This window comes from Nicotiana tabacum, chromosome 18 (genome assembly GCF_000715075.1).
Source record: "Nicotiana tabacum cultivar K326 chromosome 18, ASM71507v2, whole genome shotgun sequence".
NCBI classification, from domain to species: domain Eukaryota; kingdom Viridiplantae; phylum Streptophyta; class Magnoliopsida; order Solanales; family Solanaceae; genus Nicotiana; species Nicotiana tabacum.
In genome coordinates, this window is record NC_134097.1 from 88601696 (window position 1) to 88623372 (window position 21677).

The window sequence follows — 21677 nt, forward strand, 5'->3', positions numbered from 1 at the left end:
CATCATGAAGCCAGGTTGCAGAAAGCTTTGGATGGGGAGAAATCCCTCAGTCTTCTTTGTAAGAAGAGGGGAGATGAGTTGGACCACCTACGGTACGAGGTGGATCGAACTCGGAACTACAAAAGTTATCTCGAAAGACAAGTAACCTTCATTTTGAGTTGATGTATGCTCCCCCTTCTATTTTCAGAGATTAATATTCCGATATTCCAACTACTGAATAAAACGGAGGAGCTGGAACGACTTTGGGGCGAGGTTGGCCAGGTTAAATATGAGTGTAACGAGCTAAAGGCTCAGGCAGATGCCCAAGTTGTGGCCAAGAAGGATGCTTTGGCCAAGGCTTCTGCCCTCGAAGTGCAACTCCGGAATGCTCATGCAAACAACTCGGTCCAAATGAGCATGATTGCGAGACTCGAGTCCGAACTTCTAAAGATGAAGGCCGAGGTTATTGATGCTCGGGCTGAAGCTGAAGAGATCTGAACCAAGGCTAATAGAAAAGTGGCCGTCTATTTGCAAGATGTTGCCGACGCTCGAGCTGAGCTGAGAGGGGTCCTCGATCGGGAGAGTAGGAGCAAAGAGTATGTTAGGTGTAAATCTCGGAGGGAAATCCTCGAGGAGATCCATCCCAGGGGCTTCGATCTCTCGGAAGAGATAGAGCAGGCAAATGCGAACGAATATAACGCTAAGTTCCTTCTGTTCGATCATGAATATAGCGAGAAAGAGGCCGATGGGCCATAGTCCCCGATGGGGATACATATTAGGCCTTTCTTTTCTGATTTTGTGTATAGTGCTTTTAAAGAACATTGTAAATGGAGTTTTGTATTTTTTTTCCGATATATGTATAAGAGGAAGCCTTGCGGTTTCATTTTTCATGCACTTCCCTTTGCTTTGATGTTTGCCGGTCATTAACCAGATGAACTGGTCTTATAGTTAAAAAGAACCCTTAGGTTTGTAGCACGAACCTGGGGCTCGTGAGGCTGGCCCGTAGGCTCTCACGCGTTTGGTTGGTATGACCTGTTAGCACAAGCCGACTTTTAAGCTCTTAAGCTTTTTGCTCTTAGGCATATTCAGTTAATTGTTTCGGGTTTAGTCTCAAGCAAACACATATAATTGAGAACTTTTAAGCAATAATACACTAGGTGACGTCCAAGTCAAACATCTGAGAACAAGCGTTACAAAGTAGGATATTTATTTTACTTAGGCATCACATTTCAAATCAAATATAACAGGAAGAACGAGCGCATGACATAGCCTAATGTGCCAGCACCAAATATGTCAATAGGTATCTCAGAGCAACTCAGTTTTTTCCTATCCTACTCTTAAAGAAAATACGCAGTTCAAGCTACACCCCTTGGAAAAGAATTGGCACCTAAAGAAAAACGAAGGAATACTACCTAACAATCCAGAAAAACAAAATAAAGTTTTTTGGTGTTTTTAATTGGCCTTTAATACCTCAAGAAAACTGTCCAAAAGATCTATCGTCAGAAAAAGTCTGAGCTTTTTCTGACTTTTTTTTCTATTTTCATTTTTTTAAAATCTACTACTGTAAACTAGACTACTTTTAACTTTGGGTTCTAAAATAAAACTAATAAAATAAAAAATAGTTTTATAAAATTACAAGTCAGAAAGTAGTTCCACTCAATACTTATGATATGCATAGTCTTTGATGCATGATCACATAGAAAAATATTAAAATAAGATGAGAAATACTCTCTAAGACCCTCTAGGGCCTAACTAGCACATGATCCTCAATATTAACGGTTGGGACGACCCCAAACTTAATCTCAACATGCTCCTCAGCAATAAAATCAAATAAAATAAAACACTAAAAAAAAAAAAAAAAAAACACATGTTCGGTTGCCTCCCAATAAGCGCCTTATTTATAGTCATGGCACGACTCTGCTATCCTGCTCAGGCTGGGCACTTCGCTTCCTCCTTTTTTCATGGAGTTTTGCCTTCTTAGTGCACTCTAAGAGGCTCTTCTCTTTCCATTCTGACCCTTTTCTCTTTTACCTTTACCCGTTCAGCTCGCAACACCACTTCTTCTAACTCGATTTTCTTTTCCATGCCAGTAGGCTCCACATAATGACCTTGTTCTATCAACTTTGATTCTACCACAGAGATCATGCACAAATCCTTATAATGCTTAGGAAGGTTAAGCGCCTTGTGTATATTAAATGTGATTTCTTCATCATGCACTCTCATCTTTAGATTTCCCTCCCTCATATCAATAAGTGCCCCTCCAGTGGCAAAGAATGGCCGCCCAAAAACAATTAGAACCTCCTCATCGTCCACGTAGTCAAGAATAATGGAATCGGCGGGAAAGATGAACTTTCCCACTCGCACCAACATATCTTTAATAATTCCTTCAGATACTGCTAATGGCCGATCTGCTAGCTGTAGAGTTATAGTAGTAGGCTTGAGGGCTCCAAGATTAGCTGCTTGAACACTGATAGTGGCATCAAATTAATGTTGGCTCCCAGATTGCACAAGGCTCTACCAACCTCGTGTTTCTCGATCTCCAAGGGAATTGTGAAAGAACCTGGATCCTTCAACTTATGTCGAAGCTTACTCTATACCCTAGCACTGCACTCGTCAGTAAGTGCCACTGTCTCAAACTCTGTCAACCTCCTTTTGTTAGCCATAATATCTTTGATGTACTTAGCATATTTTGGGATTTCACGTAGCACATCAACCAATGGGAGATTCAATTGAATTTGGCTTAGCATATCAAGAAATTTACTGAACAACCTGTCATCACTTTTCTTATTTAATATTTATGGTAAGGGAGGTGGTGACCTTGCAATTGGAATCTTTTCACTTTCCTCAGTTTCTTTCTCACTTTCCACCATAGTTTGAGGAACCCTTAGGAGTGATTTTTTCTTTTTTTCTTTTTGGTACTTCTTTTAATTCTCTGCCATTCCTCAAGGTTACAACATTAATATGGGGATTCTTATATGTATCACTTGGAAGTATTTTGTTGTGCATCCAACAACCCAATTTGCCTTTCTGTCTTTTGAAATTCAGTCCTCAATTGCTGATTGTCTATTCGAAGTTTCTTGTTGTTAATCAATAGCTTTTTCAACATATCATTAGTGTTTTCTTCTATCTGTTGTAGTGGCCTTTTAGGCTGATTGTATTTTACTTGGGGTTTGTATTGGTTTTGACTAGCCTAATTTCTACCCCATGAGAAATTCAGATGGTTTCTCCAATTGGGATTATAAGTATTCCCATATTTTGCATTTTAGTTCATTGGACCTCTACTTTGCTAGCCCAAAAAATAAATAGATTCTTGATTCATCAAACATCGGTCACTCGTGTGACCTCCACAAATTTCACAACATATGGCCATCCTCTGAACCTGCTGCATTTGATGCCTTTGACCCATTGCCATCTTAGCCACTTGGTTGGTAAGTTTAGAAATTTCTGTTTGCATGTCTGACATCTCATCCAGTTCAATTATACTTGTTGCTTTCTATTTTATCATTCTTCTTGAGTCACCCTCACTTTTCCAGTTATGATCATTTGTAGTAAAGTTTCTGATCGGAGTTTGGATCTCACTATATGGCTTTTGCATGCAACTCCCTCCACAAGCTGAGTCTAGATTCAATTTGGAGGTCTGGTCCAACCCATCCACAAATGTATGTCCTAGTACCTCATCTGTCTGAGAATGATGAGGACATTCTCTAACGAGTTTCTTGTATCTTTCCCAAGCTTGACTAGGAGTCTCACCATCTCCTTGTTGAAATCCAAGAATCTGGCTCCTTAGTGCCTTTGTCTTCTTAGTGGGAAAAAACTTGATTAGGAATTTTCGTGCCAGATTATTCCAAGTGTGGATCGAGTTTGTGGGCTCCTTGTTTAACCATTCCTTTGCTTCCCTCATTAGAGAAAAGAGAAATAAAGTTAGTTTGACATAGTCCTTAGAGACTTTCAGATAGTTGTATGTATCCGTAATCTCTAAAAAATTCTATATATGAATTTTGGAATCTTCACTTGACAACCCCACAAATAGACATGTGGATTGAACCAGTTGCACCATGTACTGCTTCAGCTCAAAGTGCCCAGTTATATCAGGCTTCACGATAGCCTGAGTCATGTTCGCGAGACTAGGCCTTGCTGCCTCAATCACTGGTCTTTCTTCTTTTTGTGCCATCTCGATTGGTTGTGGTTGGACTACAGTACCCAACATTGTAATTCTTGCTCTTAATTCTGCCTCCCTCCTTAACCTGTGTAAGTGTCTTTCGGATTCAGGATCAGAAGGAGGAAGGTTGTTCAAATCTTCCTTCCTATTAATCTGGAAGTTCTTCTCAGATACAAGGAAATGATTTAGTTCCATAGATAAAGATCGTAGTTCTCGAACGAGAAATCGAAGAGATTCTGGAGCATCTTCGGGATTAGGTATTGTTCCCCCAATAATCGTAGTACCAAGTACTTCCTGGCGAGCTCTAATATGATCCGATTTATAAGTAAGCATCTCTTGTAAAATATGAGCAACCCCAAACCCTTCTAGAGCCCAAACCTCCATATCTCTTACCCGCTGTCCCCCCTGTTTGGCTCTTCCTCTAAGGGGTTGTTGTGTAACAAGCGCATAATGTCTACTGGAGCGCCCATGGATTTTATCATCAACTTGATGAATTAATTTCAAGATATAAGGCTTTCCTATTATAACGGGTTCATATGTAGAGCCAGAAACAGTCAAACAGATTAACACTTGAACAAAAACAAATAAGAGCTTATTTCAGACAAATAACTAGTTTTTAAATCCATGGCAACGACGCCAAAAACTTGTTGTGTCTAAATACACACGCAAGTATACGCGGTCAACAAGTAATAAAGTGATAAGAACATGTCATTCCCACGAGAATTTATGATCAACTATTGTCCAATCCAAGGAATTTACAAATTTAATGCTCAAGTGAGTGTGAAGAAGATGATTGTGATTTTTGTAACAAAATTACTATGAACTAATAAGCAAGCAAGAAAATAAAATCGCAAGTAGAGCAAACAAACACTTAGGAAGAAGTCAATAAGATGGGGATATTCCAGAGTTTTGATATTAATGTCTCTCCTATTGCGTTTTTCCGGTTGATGTAATCACATGACTTATCTAATTTGTTGATTAGCATGGTTTATTGTGCTCGCTTAGTTCTTTCGACGCTTTGCTTGCTTATTCAATCCAACCTAATACGATATGTCTATAGAGTCAAACTTAACAAGAACACATGTATATTTCCTGCAAAAAAAATCAAGTAAGGCAACTAGAATATGTCTATCCTAATCACGAATCTATTCTCCGATTCCCGAATTCAAGAACTTACTCTACTCAATCCTATATGCAATCTATAGTTCCCACTTTCGAGCTCAACTATAAATTCATAGATAGCACTTTGCTGTTAGCTACGCAATAGAATAATTAAGTGCAAGATTGAATAAACAAATTAATATGATAAAATCAAGCAAAACAATCAACCGTCAAATTACAATAGTCAAGAATGACCCATAACCCCAAAATATGAGGTTCTTAGTCACTCATGTTCATAACAATAACCAAACTATCATTTTTAAACATAAAAGATATGAATACTAGATGAAGGATGGAAAAATTGATGAATTCTATGCTTCCAAGTATTCTGTACTTGTATTTTTCTATCAAAGTGGCGTCTTCCCTCCAAAATAGGTTTAGACTTTTCTTTTATAAGAGTTGGGGGCATCTTGGGTCGAAATAATCAAGTCTCGGACGAAATAGGATAAGTTCCCGTCATCCAGCGCCCCGGGTAGTGTCAGACGCTAGTCCTGGCGCTGGAAATTTTGTGCTTCTGGAAATTGCGTCACAGGTAGCGCTCCTTGCTAGCCTGGGTGCTACACTGTGCCAATTTTCCAATTTGTCCCCTTTTTGCTTCATATCGTGCACCTTCGTCTTTGCCTCAGGACGATTCCTACATATAAAAATACCATGAATTAGCTTAAATTATTACATTACGTATCCGAAATTTATGAAACATGAGTAAAATGCGAGGCAATATGTATATAAATATACATACTTTAAACTGTATATCATGCAAACTTTCTTTTCTCTCCTTATCTGTCGTACCTACGTATCTTTTACAAAAGATATTTTTAAATTTATAATATTTTTTATAAAGCTTTTTAAAATATTTTTATTATTTTAACGGAAGATTGGCTTATCTGCACTTTTTTACCAAACGCATGGCTCTATTACAATCTTTTTTAGCAAACGCCACCAAAGATATTAAAATTGAAAAAAAAAATGCTAACTGCAAGTAAGACACTGTACAACTTACTCAGCCAAATGTACAAGTGATCTGTAGTATAAATTATGCACGCATTGGAGTCAATTTATAACAGACTTCTTTTAGATATTTCTGAAATAATTTCTTCAACGGAGATATAACAGTCTTTAGTTAACGAAGTTTCTATATATGGGCAATGTCTTACTACTAACATAACCAAATTTACCTAGTAAAACGATTTGTACTTTATAAATTATGGAGAAGTTTTCATAAAACACTATCTTTTAGTGGTAATTAGCTATCTATAGATATCATTTGCTATATTACGGATTGTAGATACATTTTCTGTTGTTATAAGATGTGTTAGATGTATTTAAGCTACTGTATTCATGAATACAGTAGCAAAAATAGGCGTGAATCAGGGAAGTTCAGCTAATCAGTTGTTGTATTCGAGTGTATTCAACTGTATTCATAGCGTGAAACATGGGATTACAGCTGGACAGATTATTGTATTCGACTGTATTCACGGTGTGAAACAGGAGATTACACTGTTTTTAAACGGAAAGTGAATCAATTAACATAATAGACTCTAATATAACTCAACAAACTCAATTATAACACACAAATTTTGTATTTCCTTGTATAAAATATATTCTCAACCGAAAAATACCTCAAAAACATAGTAATCTTCAAAGAAATTATATAATACATATGAATACATAAATTATATTAATAAAAAAAATATATGAATACATTCATGGCATATAGCGAGACAGTGAATACAATGAAATACATAGAATACAGTAGGATACATTGAAATACAATGAAAAAAAAGACAGTGAATACAATGAAATACATGGAATACAACGACATACATTGAATTATAATGAAAAAAAAGATAATGAGTACAATGAAATACATGAAAATACAGCATGATACGTTGAAAATACATTGAAATATATTAACAGAAAATCAAGTTGCTCAGCCCCAAACTCCGTCGTCTTTGTTCAAGAACAAACCCTAATTTCCGGCGAATTTCATCCTCCCCACCTCCACCAACACCCTTATTTTCTTTAAACACATCACCACTCTCTTCTTGTTCTTGTTTAGCCCAAGACCCATCAAGAACCTGCATTTGTATTCCCTCAACACTTTCTATGTCTTCATTGAATAGTGATTGATCAGTTTCAGAAGAAAGTTTCCACAAATCAAAAGATTATGGCTCTGAATCTTTGCCATTGTTGTTGTTACCTATGGAGAAGAAATGAGAGTTGTTGGGGAAGAAACATGGCTTGGAAATGGGAAAAGAGGGTATAGTGGAAATGGGTTTAGGGTTTAAGAAGTGGGTTTTGGAAGGAAGCAGAGTTAAGAATCGGATCGGACGTGTGAGGATTTGGAGATGAAACGAGAGAGCATTGTGGAGACTTGACAAACAGAAACAGAGGAAGATGGCGGCGAGCGGAGCCCTCAGTTGTATTTTTAGGGAATGGGGGAAGAGAATAGCATGTATTAAAGTAGAGAGAGGATAGTGTAACTGAATAGCGTATTTAGTGGCTTACGGGTAGGAGATAACCAAAATTAGACATTTTGCTATAAACATTAAAATGTATCTGTAGAATATAATTTTTTTAAATGGTATTTATTTAAAATAAATAAGGTGTTAACCTTTGCTATAGGAGGTAAAAATTCCTAAATTATACGCAATAAGCGTGTTAGCAAATTTTAAAGATTTTTGTCATGTGCGTTCTCTTTTATTTACAAAATTACGATTATCAATTTAAACTTGCCACATCCCAAGCTAGTTGGAATGGATATACGCCCCCTTAAAAAGTTAAACGTTATAGTATTCGATTCTACTATAAGTATCGAGGGCAATCCAAGAGGCCAACATTCTTGTAATACTGACCTATAATGCTACTAATAATTGTAATTTAATTACATATGTATTTTTTTTGAAAGAATTACAAGAAAATACACTTGACATCACACCTTAACAAAAAATAGCTCTTTTTTTAAGTTTTACCCGACCTAGCCTATATTGTACATATTTTGAAAGCAGAGGCGAATCCAGGATTTAAATTATATGGGTTCAATTTTTAAGATTTTTTACATTTAACCCATTATATATTTAAAGTTATGGGTTCAAATCCATTATTTTTGCAATTTTAATGAATTTTTACACATAAATTTCTACTCCACGTCGAAAGTTACGGGTTCAATTGAACCCGTAACTCTCACATTGCATCCGCCTCTGTTTGAGAGCACTAGTAAATTCAAAATCTGTGTTCTTACAACCATTGTTTCTAAAAGCTATAGAGTTAAATTTGTATTCTCACAACCATTGCTGTCACTCTCTTTTCTTCTCACATCTTCTACATATGCTTCAAGGGACCGTCCGCCATTACTGCTTCTCCCCCCTGTGTCACCTGGTTGCAATGTAAGAAAATTAAAAAGCAGAAGTCCACCATTGAAGGCTATTCAAAACTTTGCTTTCGAAATATAATTTTTTGAGTTTGTTAGTTATTTGGATTGGATGTTGTTCCAATTAATTGAAAATATCAAAAGGAGTTCAAATTTAAATTCAAAGTAATTTTGAGTAGATTTGAGCAAAATTTGAGTTAAATTTCAGAAAAGACGCAAGGAAGAAGACGAAGTCGGTTTTTTGTATAATTATGTATAATCTTGTATAATAGTGTATATGACTGTATAAGCACATCTTATACACTATTATACACCTTTATACAAGCGTCTGTAGACGAACTTCTTCCACGATTTTCAGTTGCAATTCTTATTCAAAACCAGTCCAAATCTCCACTACATGACTTTAAATTTTATATACAACCTCCTTATACTATTTCTAACCATTCTAAATAACAGTCACTCCAAATTTCTCACAAAATCAAATTCGGAATCTAAACTCACATATTTAAGCATGTTAAAAATCTAATTTTTACCATTTAAATGGATTTGGTTTGTTGAACTAATATTTGAGTTACAGTTGCTGATTCGAAAATTAACTTAAAAACTTGAGCAATCTTTTTAAAAAATAAATAGTAATTTCGAGAATTTATTGGAGTTGAATGTTGAATCTTAGCCTATTATTTTTGAGCTAGTTGATTGTAAATTGAAAAGTAGGGATCCCAGTTGTTCTTATGTGAAATTTATCAAACGAAAAGAAAAAATAAGGATTTTTCCTTAGCTTTGACAATGACATTATGTCCCCCATCCCCCACATAAAAGGGAGAAATTAATTGATATGGCGACAAAAATAGTGGCTGATCCAAATTTTTTAAATTATGGGTGCACAGTTAGTCTTAATTTAAAAGTTACTACTTGGGACTGAGTGCTTAATAAATATATTTGTATCAAGTACCAGTTTTTCTATATAAATAAATAATAGGTTTTCAAAAGCAATGGGTGTTGAAGCACCCATAATAGATAACGTGGATCCACCATTGGACGGAAAGAATTAAGCAAATACAACAGGTAAGCTAATAAATAAAAATAATGAAATAGCAAGTAATGCAAAAATATTAATTTAGAAAGCAAGAGTCGTGCTTTTAGTTCTTCAAATTACCAACAAATGAACTATATATACTTTAATCCCTCTGTCAACCAAAATATATTAATTATGGTAAAATATGTTATCAAAGGATTTTACTTTATCATGAACACAATGATTCAATGTGACTTATTACTATTTTACTTTATCGTGAATTTATTGATTCTATATGAGTTATTAGTATACCAAATTTTACATTTTATCATACAGAGAGTACCTAAAAAATATTTATTATTTGATCCATATCTAGACACAAAAAGTCCAACATGCAGGAATAATACTTAAAATGACAATTCATAAGAAAAATACCAATATTAAGATCAGCTAGAACAATGGTCACCAAAATGAAATCACGTTGCTATTGCTACATCCATAAGGGAAATATATTTGGTGAAATAAATCTTAGATGTATTGATTATTGTATCACCAAGGGTTAGGCCCAATTTTTATGGGTTAATAGAATCTTTATGCTCAAAATCCTGATTCAAATAGATATTTATTTGAGACCACCAAAGGACAAGACCTGTCATTCCATTACAGTTGATTTGGTTTATAAAAAGAAGATATCAATGAACTTTTACAAAATTAATCAGGATTCAACCAATTATCTTGATCGTAGAATATTATTAAGAAATTGAAATCTGAATTTTCAAAGGATTTATGAATATATGCATATATGAGTGTTTATTAGAACAATTTCTTTTGTCAGCCAGCACACTTACGTAAGTTGAGAAGAAAAGAAAAAATGTTATAAATATATTATATTATGGATGTTCATTTAGTACTCCGTTGTAAATAAGCTTCCTGAAGAAATTTATTCATATGGGACTCCGCCGTAAATATTTTTATCTATTTAAGTACTCTATTGGAAATAAGCTTCCTGAAGAAGTTTATCACTTCGATACCCGGTTATGGATAAACATTACCCCCGGTAGAAGATTATCCATACCGGATATAATAAGCTTATCCTTTCAATACCCAGTTATGGATAAATATTACCCCCGGTAGAAGATTATCCATACCGGGTATAATAAGCTTATCCTTTCAGTACCCAGTTATGGATAAATATTATCCCCGGTAGAAGATTATCCATACCGGGTATAATAAGCTTATCCTTTCAGTACCCAGTTATGGATAAACATTACCCCCGGTAAAAGATTATCCATACCGGGTATAATAAGCTTATCCTTTCAGTACTCCGTTATGGATAAACATTACTCTCAGTAGAAGATTATCCATATCTGGTATAGTAACAACTTACACAACAGCTTCCTTTCTTTTATAAATAGAAGAGATTTCAGTTCATTATGTACATCAGTTTGAATTCGAATAATATATCAGTTTCTCTCTATACTTGTCTTTACTTTATAGTCTTTATTTTATAACACGTTATCAGCACGAGACTCTGCCATCTCGAGCAAATATTTTGAGAGTATCTGAGGTAAGAACTTTCTTTTCCTAAATAATGTCAAATCTTTCTAAACTTGAATTTGTAGCCCTGGATATATCGAGCAAAAGGTACATGTCTTGGGTGCTTGATGCTGAAATTCATCTTGATGCGATGGGTCTGGCAGACACCATCAAAGACAAAAATCAGGCATCAAACCAAGACCGTGTCAAAGCAATGATATTCCTACGCCATCACCTTGATGAGGGCCTGAAAATGGAATATCTTACTGTTAAAGATCCAGTCATACTGTGGAATAATTTGAAAGATAGATATGACCACCTGAAGATGGTCGTTCTTCCACAGGCACGATATGATTTGACTCATCTAAGGCTATAAGATTTTAAATCTATCAGTGAGTATAATTCTGCTATGTTCAGAATTATTTCCCAATTGAAGTTATGTGGTGATAATATTACTGATCATGATATGTTGGAGAAAACTTTCACCACTTTTCATGCCTCGAATATGCTCCTGCAGCAGCAATATCGAGAGATGAGATTTAAAAAGTATTCTGAACTTATCTCACATCTTCTTATAGCCGAGCAACATAATGGGTTATTAATGAAAAATCATGAAAGCCGACCTACTGGTTCTTGTCCATTCCCTGAAGTGAATGAGACGAACTTCCACCAGGCTAAACGTGGAAAAGGTCGTGGCCCCAGTCGTGGTCATGGTCGTGGTCGGGAAAGAAACTCTAATCATGGTAATAATAATGCACCAAAGAACACTCCTCACCACCAGCAGTGGAAAAGGAAGGAACAAAAGCATGAAGCGGTGCAAGCACCAAATGCAGAAAATGTATGCTATAGATGTGGAAAAAAAGGGCACTGGTCACGTACCTGTTGTACGCCAAAGCACCTGGTTGAGCTTTATCAAGCCTCCCTAAAGAAGACAGAGAAAATGCTGAAGAAAATTTTATTTCTGAAGATAATTTAGACTTCATGCATTTGGATGTAACTAATTACCTTGCACTCCCAGAAGGAGAAACAAGTCATGTAATCGGTGGTGAATCTGTAGAAATGTAAATATTTTAATTTTTGTTATTTGTAATAGATAGTATGGTTATGTAATTGTTGTACATAAAGAAAAATTATGATTTGATAATGATGTTTACTATAATATATCTTGTTTATGTCATTTTAAAGAATATGGATAACATTATTAGATCAACTTAAACTCTAGCAGAGTTTGCAAGAAATATACAACCACAAGAAGTGGTTATATTTCATATATCTTATTGTAATTATATTTTGTTAACTACCAGAAGTGGTATATGTCTATGATCACCAGAAGTGATAATTTAGGCTTTCTATGGTTACAATTGAAGATAAGCTACATAAATATTCTTTATATTAAATGCACGTCTCGATTTGCTCCTGAAGTAGTAAATATTTTAAAAGAAGTTGAGGCATCACAATTTGATGTGATTAATGCGGATTCAAATAATTATGTTCGATTTCCTGAAGGATGAGAACTTTTGATAATATTAATCCAATCCCTGAAGTGAATATGACAATACTAATAAGTCGGGTAAATATGAACGCGCGCTTGATGTGAATACATTACAATTCACCTCCAGAAGAGTTAATATAATTGAGAGAATATATACTCAATATTTCGTATTTTGAATTTGCTCCTGAAGAAGTAACACAATTGAAACTGCCTCCTGAAGTGGAAAAATATTATGAAGAGGAGTTTTCGTGTGCTTAAACAATTGTTTTACATTGTTTATTTGATTGTGATTTTCTTTCATGACACCAGTAGTGTATGAGAAATATTTGATAGTACAAAATGTATCAACAACTCCTGAAGAGCTAAATATTTTCCTAAAGAATACATGACACCAGTAGTACCAGATAAATATTAGATTGTGGATAATAAATGAAGGCTCTCGAAGAGCTTATATACAAATATGTCATTCATATTATATGATTATGGTCAAAACATATGTTGTAGTAAACCTGAAGTTTAGTAATACAAATGGCTATCATATTGAGACTACAAATGATTGGAAGATTGATAATCTTCATGTTTCCACAATCATAGGGGATAAAATAATATGTATGTGAGAAGTTACCTGTCTTTTTCTTTAATTTGTACTATATCATGTATCACAGTAAACCAGAAGTTTACTAAAGCAAAAGTTTATGCCATAGTAAACCAGAAATTTACTAAGAGATAGCACATGACATGATAAACTTGAAGTTTTCATTTGCCATTTTTAAATGAGCTATTTGAGAATTCAGATAAGCATATACTAAAGAATTAGAAGATTCTTCAGGAATTCTCATGTGTTGCTTGTTCTCATAATGAATTGATTATACCAGCTAAAGTTGGGACTAAAACCCCTGATTCTGAAATATATAAAAAGTGAATATGGGCCCGTTCACCTATCATGTGAACCACTTATAGGTGCATATATGAGATGGTTACATGTGTAATTATTGGCAACCTGCAGTTTGGCATTTGGAATTGCTTTTCTCGATTAAGAACATAATTTTCAGATTATGAAATCAAGACAGTTCATCTTGATAATGCTGGTTTATATCCAAGCCGATTTAGCATTGAATACCTCCTATTAATGGCTAAACCATTGCTTATGAGAATAAAGCTTCATGTGTTGGTCTAAGATTTTCTAAATTGCATATAGCAGCACTTGTATGCATCAGATCAACAATATATGATAAGTCCTCCCTTCACAATTGGTTTAGGATCAGAAACCAAATATTTTTACTATCTTTTGTTGCGTGGTATATGATTAATTTCTCTACCATAATATACAAATATATGTTTCCCAAAGATGATTGGGGATATATGTTAGTTTTTCTAACATTTGGGGGATGGAATAAACAGTTAAAAAATATGCTATATGAATCGAATTATCATGATCCTCACTTAGAAGATAATTCAAGTCGAATGCCAGAAGCATTTGCTGATCCAAAATTAAATATCATATTTCAGCTGCAAATGCTCCTATTAAAATTAAAGTCCCTGAAAGATAGAGTTTACTGTACGCATGAAGCGTGGTAGACCAATCGGTTCCAAAGGTAACAATCCTTGAAAAATAATAGGAGCTAATGATCAAAATGATCATAATGAGGAGGAAATAAGCTCTAGAAGAGCCCACGACATAACATTTCATGAAACTCCTGAAAAAGTTCAGGTACCTGAAAATAAAGAAAGTGATGAGATCTCCACAAGTTATGTCGCTTCGGAACTGACACAAAATGATCGTCGACGATATATTTAATACAATATAGTGCATAATATTGTAAAAGATTGTGAGGATCGGACTAGCAGTCCAGACACTTGAAGATGTCATACCATTTAGATACAAGTCTTAACCTATATGACTTATTTGGCTAAATCTATATGAAGATCCTTGAAGGATTGAAAATGCCCGAAGCATATAATTCAAAGTCTTGAGAAATGTACTCGATCAAATTATAAAGATCTTTGTACGGTTTAAAGCAATATGTGCACGTGTGGTATAATCGCCTCAGTAAATATTTGCTGAAAGAAAGTTACATAAATTATGTTATTTGTCCATGTATTTTTATAAAGAAAATGTCATCAAAGTTTATTACACTTGCTGTTTATGTTGGTGACATAAATCTTATTGGAACTCCGGAAGAGCTCCAAGAGGGTCTTAAAAATACTTTTACATGGACAAAGTGTACCCATTAAGTACACCAATGAATATTCAATCACTTGAAGTGAATAAGGATCCGTTCCAACCTCTAGAAGAGGATGAGGAGCTCCTTGGTCCTGAAATACTCTATCTCGGTGTAGATGGTGCACTTATTTATCTTGCTAATGCTAACAAAAGTGGTGCAGATCGTATTGGTAATGCAGATGCAGGTTATTTATCTGATACCCATAAAGCTCGATTTCAAACCGGCAAGCAGGGAGTGCATATGATTGAGATCAGTGATTCATTTGAGAAACATGTGAGTTGGAATGTGATAAAAGACCCACAATATTATATGGAGATAATGTTTCATGCATAGCACTATTAAAGGGAGGATTTATAAAAGGATATAGAACGAAGAACATTTTACCAGAATTATTTTACATACATGATCTCCAGGAAAATTGTGACATTGATGTGCATCAAATTAGTTCAAGTGACAATCCAACAGATTGTCTTTACCAACATTAATTTTTGAGAATATGGTATACAAGATTGGAATGCGGAGACTCAAATATTTGAAATAAGGTTTTCTTCAGGGGGAGTAAAATGCGCGTTGTACTCTTTTTCCCTTATTAAGGTTTTTCCCACAGGGTTTTCCTTATAAGGTTTTTAATGAGGCAGTCAGCAATGCGTATTACTAAATATGTGTACTCTTTTTCCTTCACTAGGATTTTTTCCCACGTGGTTTTTCCTAGTAAGGTTTTAATGAGGCACATTATCTTTTAATGAACATCCAAGTGGGAGTGTTATAAATATATTATATTATGGATGTTCATTTAGTACTCCGTTGTAAATAAACTTCCTGAAGAAGCTTATTCATATGGGACTCCACCGTAAATATATTTATCTATTTAAGTACTCTATTGGAAATAAGCTTCCTGAAGAAGTTTATCACTTCGATAACCTGGTTATGGATAAACATTACCCCCGGTAGAAGATTCCATACCGGATATAATAAGCTTATCCTTTCAGTACCCAGTTATGGATAAACATTACCCCGGTAGAAGATTATTCATACCGGGTATAATAAGCTTATCCTTTCAGTATCCAGTTATGGATAAATATTATCCCCGGTAGAAGATTATCCATACCGGGTATAATAAGCTTATCCTTTCAGTACCCAGTTATGGATAAACATTATCCCCGGTAGAAGATTATCCATACCGGGTATAATAAGCTTATTCTTTCAGTACTCCGTTATGGATGAACATTACTCTCAGTAGAAGATTATCCATATCTGGCTTGCGTAGCAGCTTACACAACAGCTTCCTTTCTTTTATAAATAGAAGAGATTTCAGTTCATTATGTACATCAGTTTGAATTCGAATAATATATCAGTTTCTCTCTATACTTGTCTTTACTTTATAGTCTTTATTTTATAACAAAAAAGAGTATTTACATAATTATTATATTTACATGTAAGCAAAGAGAAAATGGTTGGGATATACTATTAACCATGCGGTTTAGACATAGTATTTTTGTTTGATTTTTTATGAAACAATTATTTATTTAATTTATTCAATTCAATAAAGTATTATTTTAAATAGATAATTTATTATATGTGTGACCTTTTAGTTATGCACTAGACAATTTAGTGTATGGAGACTTAGCTCATGCACAGAAAATTAAATTGTCGGTTCTCATAATTAATAAACTCTATTCACAATTGAAGATATTATTGGACAAAATATCTTGATGATTGTAGCACAAGATTATAATATAATTTATCTTGATTATGGGAGTGGTTTTACTCCGACTTCTTGTGCTAGTATACTTAGTGTATATTGAACGGACCAAGTAGAGAAAAGATGTTTTTGTACTGAATATATATAAAATATTTTCTCTAATTCATTAAATGAACTTATACTCCTAATGTTGATATAATTGTTATGATCAATGTGATTTGTTTATTGTTTTGATTTATCAAAAGGTACAACTCTATTCAGAGCTAGTGTATGCCTAATAGATTGGACAATAACGAATGGCATTTGTGAAGTAATAATTAGTTGATAGAATCTATGACTCGGTTTTGAGTTAATGAACCTTTTATGTAAGCTTATAAGATTTCACGTGAAAACCCGACCGGTGGATTTTGTATCCGTCACATGAAATACTTTTTAAGCGGAATTATAAAGGATTTAATTAGTAGATTAAATTAAATTTTCAGTGATTTAATTAATTAACTGGTATTTGAGATCTTAACATGGGAAGTTAAAATAAGTGTTAGTAAATTTTCGAAATTCATATTGAGGAGTTTAATTGCAGTTTCTTAGTGGAATAAACTGCAATTAATTATAGTAAGAATTAATTCATGCAAAATTTCGAGTTAATACTATAATTAGTAGCATCTTATTATTTCTGTGGTCCCTGCTATACTTAGTAAAAACCTGGACTGACTTGGGTAAAAGGTGACTTGGGAGAAAAGTCATCCAGGTAGAGTTAGAGTTGGATTCTACTTGTGCAAGTAGAATCCTACACATTTTTGAGAGCCTTATTTTTGGCTGAAAACGTGTCTACTTAAAGAAGACAATTTTCACCCAATAACTTACCTTTTAGAGTTGTATTATTCTTTCCCACTCAAATCAAATTCGTCCAAAGTCATACTAGGACCATAGCAGAAGACTGCAGCCCTAGATTCTTGCTGTGTGGAGGATTTGTGCAATGATTTCAAGAGGTTAGTGTTTCTAATCTAATGATTATATCATTGTCTAGCTATTTATGTGTAATTGATGCCTGATTTGTATGCTTGCTTCCGCTGCATATGTTGTAACAAAAATATTCTTTGAGTAAGTAAGAGGCAAGTCTATGTGAAAGCTACTTTAATGTTGTTTGGTTTCTGCAAAAATATTCTATATCCTTAGTAATACTAATGACCAACAAATGAACCCACTCAAATGACAGATTCCATTGCCTATTTACCTTTGGCTCCGTTGGTTTTAGGCATTTTTTTCCTCTCTATCTTTTCTCTCTTTCTTCTTTATTGACAAACGATGCCTTGGAAAGGGAGAGAAGTATGAAAAAACTTAGCGCCAAAGCTTCGAAGAAGAAAAGAAGAAGAATTAAGCTACAAAGTCTATTGACTAATATATTAATGCATTTGTTTGTTGGGATGAACTTTAAATGAATAATGTCTCATGTTTTGATTTGTTTTACTTTTACAGCAAAATGTTGAGAATTAATTAGTACGCTGAAATATTAGTGAAAATAAAATTAAAAATGAGGGACAAAATTATAGCATATAAAAAATATTAGTGATCAAATTTGGATTTGTCCAACTTTCTGCCCCGCCCTATATAAATTGTCAAAGCTAATGGTGTTTCGACATCATCAATGACCACATGTGGATGAATAGACAGATCTTGCTAGTTAATTAAGGAAAAACATAATTCAAGTATTCAACCAATGCACATGCCCTAACAACCAAACGACCAGATTTTGCAAGGAAGTCAATTAGCAAAAGATTTAGTTTAGCAGAATGCCAAATATATAGGAGTAACTATACAAATGAGAAATTACAGGTGTCGAAGAAAGCAAAAATTAAAATGGCCATAAAGAATCGAAGTTTATTATCAAAGTAATGGAAGTTATCATTTGTAAAAAGTGTCATCCCATAGTACATAGCTCTTGTTCTATAATTGGACTATATATTATATCAATTTTTTTGTTTTGATTTGAAAAAACTGATCAAATATGTTTGGTCCTTTGAACCGTTGCTCGATTATATGCATTCCAATCAAGGAAACTGAGTTGTTAGGCTGGCAACTGGATTTAGCTATCACCTTCATCAGCTAACATAATTAAAAATTCCTACCGAGTAAAAGGGAAAAATATATTCCTATACTATTTAAAATAGGACAACTTTGCTATTCGTTTCGTTTTTGGTCGGAAAATGCCCTTGTCGTTAACCAACTAGCTCAAAAATGTCATCTCCATTACTCAAGTAGTTTAAAAATATCCTTCCCACTAATTGGACCAAATAAATGGCAAAGGTCCAATTTTATTCTTGAACTATTTAAAATGGAACAATTTTATATCTTCTCATAATAGAAAGATCTAGGACCTAACTCAAACAAAAAGCTAGCTCCTTAGATGAGGATTACCCAGAATCATATAAAGAAACTACGAAACGTTCATCCTATCGATGTGGGACTCTATACCTCTCTCCTCCCCCTCCCCCATGCCTAGGCTTGCAAATTGGACCATGGACAATATAAATAAGGACCCAACATCAGTAACAATAAATTGAGATGAACATGGCTCTGATACCATGATAAGAATATACCTTGGGCCTAACTTAACCCAAAAAGCAAGCTCAAAGGGTGAGGATTGCCCAAGCCATATACAAAGTTCAAGAAAACCCATCCATCACCCCCCCCCCCCAGCGAGCATCTTCCAATTGGAGCGTGAACAATCTTTCTTGGGGGACTAACATTGAGGGTCTGGCTCTGATACCATTATAAATGGACATTGGGTCTAACTCAACCCAAAAGCTAGCTCATGAGACGAGGATTGCTAAAACCAAATAAAGAGACCATGAAACTCTTATTCCACTGATGTTGGACCTCCAGGATAGATTATTACGCTCTGGTTAGCAGCAGTTGGCAGGTCTGGGTATGCTGAGGTGATGGAATCACACATCAGAGATGAATGAGTTCATTAAATTCTTTATATGGCTCGGGCAATCCTTACCTCTTGAGCTAGATTTTGTGTTGAGTAGGCCTAAGGTTCATTTTTCATGGTATCATAGCCAGACCACAGATGTTGGGTCTCTAAGATAGATTGTTCACGCTCTAGTTGGGTGCTAAGGATGATGGAATTCCACATCGGAGATAGATGAGTTTCTGGGACTCTTTATATGGCTTAGGAGTACATAAAATCTCAGGTCGTTTGCAAACTTAGTCATTCCACCTATGAAGATTTATAGCGAAAATAATCCTTGAAATCGTGAGACCAAAATTATAAGGCCCTCAAGAAGATACAAGATACAATCAAGAGATATTTAATCCTTTGGAGTTGCAAAATTCAATTTCAAGATTTCAAGACTCGAGCGTTCAATTTATTGCAAAATTTCGGTGCACTCGTTCCATCTTTCTCTTATTTAGTACTTATTTTTACATATTTAATTTTTATAATTTTTTAATTTTAGTATTTAAATCTGTACAATAGATATATTTAGTGTTGCAAAATGAGTTTGTAATGAAAATACTAATCGAGATAATATGGGTAGTACAAAAAGATGTGTTAGTTCAACTTCTGTTAGTAATATAAATGATTCTACACATTTTTCTAAAACATCACCTGATAATAATATAGATTATGAACAATTACAAGAAGATTATGGTATGTAAGATGGTGAAATTGATATTAAAGATGAGATACCACATACACCTAGTATTGCTGGAGTTGATTGAATTCAGTCTAGCAGGGGTAGTAGTTGTGGCATTTGTGATAAATAATTGCTTTGAGTTATCTACTTTTTTTTTGTTTCTTCATCCTTTCTTCTTATGTATATTCAAAAGATTTATAATCTTTTATTTAAAGGTATTCCTATAAGTGTGTAACGACCCGCCGGTTGTTTTGAGTGTTTTCACCTTGTTCCCCTATTTATTGCTCATTTTTATGATTAATAATTGCTATGTGACTTTCCGGGGTAGTTGGTTGGGGTCCAAAGAGGTTTCAAAATGAGTTAAGACACTTAGTCTCGAGGTTGGAAGATTAAGTTGAAAAGGTTGACCAGGTATTGACTTGTGTATAAATGGCACTGTAATGGAGTTTTGATAGTTCTGTTAGCTCCGTTGGATAATTTTGGACTTGTGAGCATGTCCAAATAGTGATTTGGAGGTCCGTAGTTGAATTAGGCTTCAAATGGCGAAAGTTAGAATTTAGAAGTTTGATCGAGAGTGAACTTTATGGTTATCGGGCTCGGATTGGGGTTCCGAGAATTGGAGTAGGTCTGTTGTATCATTTGTGACTTGTGTGCAAAATTTGAGGAATCAGACGTGATTTGATAGGTTTCGGCATCTAATGTAGAAGTTGGACGTTCATAAGTTCATTAGGTTTGAATCGATGCACAATTCGTGATTTTAGCGTCGTTTGATATGATTTGACGCTTCGAGCGAGTTCGTATGATATTTTTGGACTTGTTGGTATGTAAAACGGGGTCCTGAAGGTCTCGGGTGTAATTCGGATAAAGTTCCGCCTCACTTTGGACTTTGTTGGACTGTTGATATCCGTGTATCTGGTTTCCTCTTTCGTGATTGCGAAGAAAGGGATGCAATCGCGAAGAGTTATTGCTGGTAGGTGGTAATTTATTCTTCGCATTCACGGTATTAGGCCCGCGTTCGTAAAGCTTTGAGAGTCTTAAGTCATTGCAGACGCAAGAAGGTTCACGCGTTCGCATAGAGGAGTGGTCAGTTGGAGCATCAGGCTTTAAGCCTACACAATCACATAGTTGTGCCCGCGTTAGCGAAGAGTCAGGTCGGGTAAGCATCGCGTTCGCGGTAGTGTCTTCATATTCGCATCGACTATTTTGGAGGCTTTGATTATTTGTTCTTCGCGATCGCGATGCATAACGTCTGGGCAGAAACTTAAATATTTCAAAACAAGAGTTTGAGTTCATATCACCAATCTGGATTTGGGAGTTCGGTTGGAGGCGATTCATTGAGAGATTTTCAAGAGAGTGATTGGGGCAAGTGATTCTTACTTAATTTTGGTTAAATTCCA

The 21677-nt window shown here is 34.8% G+C and overlaps 1 non-coding gene across 1 annotated transcript; it reads left to right on the top strand.

Annotated features, from left to right (window-relative positions):
- Nucleotides 1-3663: 3663 nt before the first annotated feature.
- Nucleotides 3664-3769, top strand: LOC142173096 (small nucleolar RNA R71). The gene has a single exon (XR_012702526.1). It is a non-coding gene; the product is annotated as a small nucleolar RNA R71 (small nucleolar RNA).
- The last annotated feature ends 17908 nt before the right edge of the window (nucleotides 3770-21677 follow it).